Source organism: Jaculus jaculus, chromosome 14 (genome assembly GCF_020740685.1).
Source record: "Jaculus jaculus isolate mJacJac1 chromosome 14, mJacJac1.mat.Y.cur, whole genome shotgun sequence".
Lineage (NCBI taxonomy): Eukaryota > Metazoa > Chordata > Mammalia > Rodentia > Dipodidae > Jaculus > Jaculus jaculus.
In genome coordinates this window covers 64,591,655-64,597,213 of record NC_059115.1, presented here as the reverse complement: position 1 = coordinate 64,597,213, position 5,559 = coordinate 64,591,655, and positions in this window count along the sequence as shown.

Genomic DNA, 5,559 nt, shown 5'->3' with positions numbered 1-5,559 from the left:
TGGTTCAGCCCGGACACCAATACCTAGAGTATTACATCTGAATCCTCATACCTTTGTCCCTCTGTCTGCCTATGTAGAGGATGTGAATTGACTTTCATGATGCTTTGCCCTGAAGGTGAAACATGTTTTGTATTTTGCTTTGTTTTAAGATGGAGGAGTGTGGTAGACAGCCTCAGGTCTCCAGGATGAACTTCCAAACTAGGTACAGTGATGGGAGGGAAGGGAAGGAGGGAAGAAATTAACTTGACGCTTACAGATCCAGGGGAAGTTTCATAGTGGCAGAAGAAGTTGGCCCCCTTTAACAGGACCAAGCAGAGGGAGAGAAGCCAAAAGCCACCACCAGCAGCAGGATAAGCATGCACACTTCAGGAACCCAGGCAGAACTTTGGCTTTTTGCATATCTTGGGTTGGAATTCAGATCTGCCTTAGGGCTGGACCCTAGGATTTGGCCACAGTGACACCTCCTCCAGCCAGGTTGCTGTACATCTAAATGACAATTTTTAATAAACTGTATCTACTGGGGGACATCCATTCACACTACCCCAGGGTATCACTATATGTGTAGCCCAGACTGGTCTGGACCTATGATGCTTCTGCTTCAGCCTCTCAAACGTGTATCACCACCATCACGGTAAACTTCTGTAAGACTTGCAGCTCTCAACTCCTAGAGGATTTTGATAATTTATAGTCTCTTTAACTATCACAGTGTTCAGTTTCTGAACAAAAGAATTTTTGGGAAACTTTATTATGAAGCCATTCAAAATATAAAATTTTTGGTGTTAGGGATGGGATGCAGGTCTGGCTCAAGCATGCATTGTATTTCTGAACCGTAAAATCATGACCATGGTCTTAAAGTGTACATTGTACATCAATAATTAATATATCATACCTACCTCCTACCTCTGCCTACATTGTAGGTCTGGTCTATAATCTGAGCTACTTGGAAGGTTTAGACAGGTAGATTACAAATTCTAGGCCAGCCTGGGCAACTTAGCATGACCTGTCTCAGAAAGAAGAGAAAAGAAAAGAAAAGCTGAGTGTGGTGGTGCACACCTTTAATTCCAGCATTCAGGAGGCAGAGGTAGGAGGATTGCTGTGAATTCGAGGCCACCCTGAGACTCCATAGTGAATTCCAGGTCAGCCTTGGCTAGAGTGAGACCCTACCTAGAAAAAACAAAAAATAAAAAATCTGGGGATATGGGAATATAAGTGGATAATAGAATGCTTGCATAGCATGTTAAAGACCTAACACCCCTACCCCCCCATGTACCACACACACACAGTTAGTGTTTCTTATATCCTGATGCATGCATGTACACATGACTGAAACAAAAGTTTCATGTCATAGTCCTGCAAGGCAGTGGAGGCACACTGCTATGTTCTGTTCTCTTCCGAGTATGAGTGTGAGTCATGCGCGGGAAGCAAACTGCTCATAGAGGTTTAAAATTTTGCCTGACTCCATTATTCACATTCTTGTTGATAGTACATTTTTTTTTTTTTTTCTTCAAGGTAGGGTCTCACTCTTTCCTGCCTAAGCTGACCTGGAATTTCGGGCCTCGAACTCTTGGCAAACTTCCTACTTCTGCCTCCCAAGTGCTGTGATTAAGGGTGTGTGCCACCACGGCCTAGCAATAGTGCTTTCTTCATAGGGATTTTATTGCATACCAGTGTCTCCCTTGCTCTTGTGGAAGTACTGCCTCTCCTCTCCCCACTGGCCATGTCCGTCAATCCTAACAGCACTCTTGAGAGACAGAAGGGGATCAAAACTGAACATGAGACTGGCTTGCTTTCTGCATTGTGAATACCACTCCTTTTCCAGTCTGACGATACTGTACAAGGAAGAACCCTCTTACCGAAAAAAAAAAAAAAAAATCACCAGGGTACTGTGGAGACAACTAAGAGACAAGTCTTAGGGAAGGCTGGGCACCTTTTTGAGATTGTACGTCAACTGCAGTTGGACTGTCCCTCCTCAGACATTTACTGCTTCCCTGTAATACTGGCGTACTGTTGAACTCTAAAATCCAATCTGCCCAACACCAATTCTGGCTCTCCTTTTCAGATCCCCTTGGATCTCACTTCTGCTAAAGATCTGAACCTACACTGCTGGCACACCTTGTAAATTAATGGTGTCACCACAGACTGACTAGTGACAGAGTATGTGTGTGTACAGCAAAAGACTGACTTAAGAGTTTATTCATCACTCACAAGCAGCTAAGCTACCACATCCTCTTCTCCTTCCATCCCCACCCTGCCTGTAGGCAAAGAAATTAGTTGTCTGGGTTGCACTCTGTATCTGCCTATCTATCATCTCTCAGACAGGGAGCCACAGGCCAAGCAGGCTTCAAGGATGGCTGACTTAGGCCAGGGGGTAGTAGAGGCTGGACCCCGAGGAATGCCCCGGCAGTCTCCTTCTCTAGCTGGTCGAAGGCAGCCTTTCCTTTTGCAAATCTGTGGACCTTCCTCTTGGACACAACTCTGCTTCTGTATGTGCACTGGCTCTGTGCACATTGCTTGCTTGGCTTGATTTCATTGCTGCAAACAAGTTTTCCTCCTTGGGAACTGAGGTGCTCTGTGAACAAATGCATTGCCTTCCACTCAGAACTGGTATGGAGACTAGATATGAATATTAACTTCCCAAACAAGACTTCTTGCCAACTCTCAAAACACCTGCTAACATAATCATCCAACATGTCTTCACACACAGTGCATGGCCCTAAGAGTTTGAGAAGATTGATCAGTTTAATAGGTTATTGCTTATACATTCATCATAGAAATTCTACTCTATTTACTTATATCAGTGAGAAAAAGTGTGCTTAGTCTGAAGGCCCTTAGTTTAAAATCTCACATTTGGTCATATTGAATGACAGGAGCATATGTTAAAATTTTTATTTATTTTTTGGTTTTTCGAGTTTAGGTCTCACTCTAGCCCAGGCTGACCTGGAATTTACTATGTAGTCTCAGGGTGGCCTTGAACTCACAGTGATCCTCCTACCTCTGCCTCTCAAGTGCTGGGATTAAAGGTGTGTGCCACCACGCCCAGAAAAAAAATTTGTTTTTTATATGTTAATTTTTTTAAAGCTAGGTATGGCACATTCTTATAATCCTGGCTGCTGGGAGACTAAGGCAGGAGAAGCACTTGAACTCTAGAGTTCAAGACGAGGTTGGGCAACACAAGGAGACTGTCTAAAAAGAAGTGTATAATTTTGGTTTTAATTATCTATATTTCTATATGCCATTGAGGTAAATCTTAGGAGTATGACTATAGAAAACAGAATCATATTATCTTGACATTATGTTGAAATAATGCATTATGTGCATGGATTTTATGTGACAAAAATCCAATGATTTTTTTTTTTGGGGGGGGGATGATAGGAGTAAAAGGCCCTGTGGGTTGGTCTTCTGCAGCCAAAGATTTCTGGCAGTTTTAGGAGTGATTCACATTGCAGTTGCCATAAAACCACTCTCACTATCAGTGCATACATTTGAGAGAAGCACTTAGGGAAGTAGTCACAATGATGGCTTTGCATTTAGGCCTGGCCTTGCCAGTTGCAAGTGTGTGACCTCAGGCAAATGATCTCAGTCTCCTCATCTGCAAAATGGCATTAATAGTAGCACTGGTCTTATCAGGTCTTTGGGGAATGTTAAATAGCATAATACAAGATGCTTAGCACTTGTTGCAGATAATCACACAGACTTCCTTGGAGTCTGTGAGATCAGTACTGTTTGCTGAGCAATTTAACAGTTGTTTTATTTGGAATTTTAAAGTTCTATAGTACACTCAATAATTTAGCAAATTTATCTAATAGAGGACTCAATTGACCTCTAATTTTTTTTTTTTATTTTTTTAATGAGAGAGCAAGGGAGAGAGGGAAGAGAGGGTTGGTGCACCAGGGATCGATCTCAGCCACTGCACTCGAACTCCAGACGCTTGTGCCACCTAGTGGGCATATGCGACCTTGCGCTTTCCTTACCTTTGTGCGTCTGTAGACTTGAACATGGGTCCTTAGGCTTCACAGGCAAGCGCCTTAACTACTAAGTCATCCCTCCAGCCCACCTCTGTTTTATTGTAGATCATCCCCAAATCCATAACAAGGCATACCCCTTCCAGTCAGTGAATCTGTACTGTTCTTCCCAGAGATTTGAGCCAGAGGGTGACTACAGAGAATGACTCCCCAGTCTCCACTGACTGGTATTAGTCACCATTCCATCACTGTAACAGAGTACCTGAGGTTGTTAACTTAGAGATAAAAAGCTTAGCTCACAGTTCTGGAGGCTGTAGTTCAAGAGCAGGGCAAACTTGCTTTGTGCCTCCACCGGGCTAGAGATGGTGGATGGCAATGACAGGAGCACACAGTAAAGCAAACTGCTCACTCACTCAGAAGCCAGAAACAAGAAGGCAAGGAAGGGGCCTGGGTCTCACAGTCCACTTCAAGGACATACCTCTATTGACCTCCTAATTGGTCCCATCTCCTAAAGGTTTATTGTACCTCCCACTAGCATCACCTTGAGGACCAAGCATTTAACAGGTGGGTCTTTGGGGTACATTTGTCCAAGCTATTGTACTGGTGTGTGCCACTCTTAGTGACCCCTCTTCAGTGAATGTCTCAGGAGCAGATAGACAAAAGTAATTGTGGACTGCAGGGGAGTAGAGTGCCTACTGAGCAAGCCAGCTATAGAGAGCTACTCTGTCCTTCCTTGGTAGCTGTGGACAGGGACACTGGTTGCCCCAGCTGTCAGCGGCAGTCAGTCAACCTATTGGGAACCTCCCTTGATACTGTGAACAACAGGTTAGAAAAACCTGAAGAACTTACTTCTAGCCCTTTTGGACTTGTACCTGTTGAGCTGATTTCCTTCCTGCTCAAGCCAATTTGAAACTTCTCAGAGAAAAGAAACCTTAGTGTGGCTGCCCTTTCCTGACATGGTGTAGAAAGCCAAGGAATTCAGGCTGAATCAACCATCAGTGTTGTGGTAGGTTCCAGGCCTGATGCTTCCACCCTCAGACTCAGTGGCCAAAGTCCCCATGTAGGACTTCTTTGCTTAGTAGCATCAGAGACTGCTGGTCTGATGAATGGCTGACCAAGAAAAGACGCCAAGGAACCAGCCATGTCTTGGCTACTGGTCTTTATACCTGTCTGCATGATAATGCTCAGAGATCAGATGTCACCCTTGCCCAGGAACAGACTGCATGCCAGGCAGAGCCAGTCCCTTAAGAGCTTCATCCTCCACCAGGAAACCTCAGCTTATTTCTGACATGTATGAGAATTCTTATTAGGACCAGCTACAGCACACTGGCCAATGATGCTGTTTCTGCTATGGTTTCCTAAAAGGCCCAGAATCTTCCCTGGGCTTCAGACCCGTGAGCCTGGAGAAACCACTGCAGTGTCCTTGAAAAGCAAGGCTGCCAGAAAGTCTCCAAAAAGCAGACATGGCCACCCCTTGCAGAGGTTGAGAGGTGGTGAAGACAGAGAAGGGGACTAAATGAACAAGGAGGATGTCAGCCACACTCCCTTGTCACTGTCCCAGAGAAAGAAAGGTCTTCCTGATTGTCCTTGTTTTAAT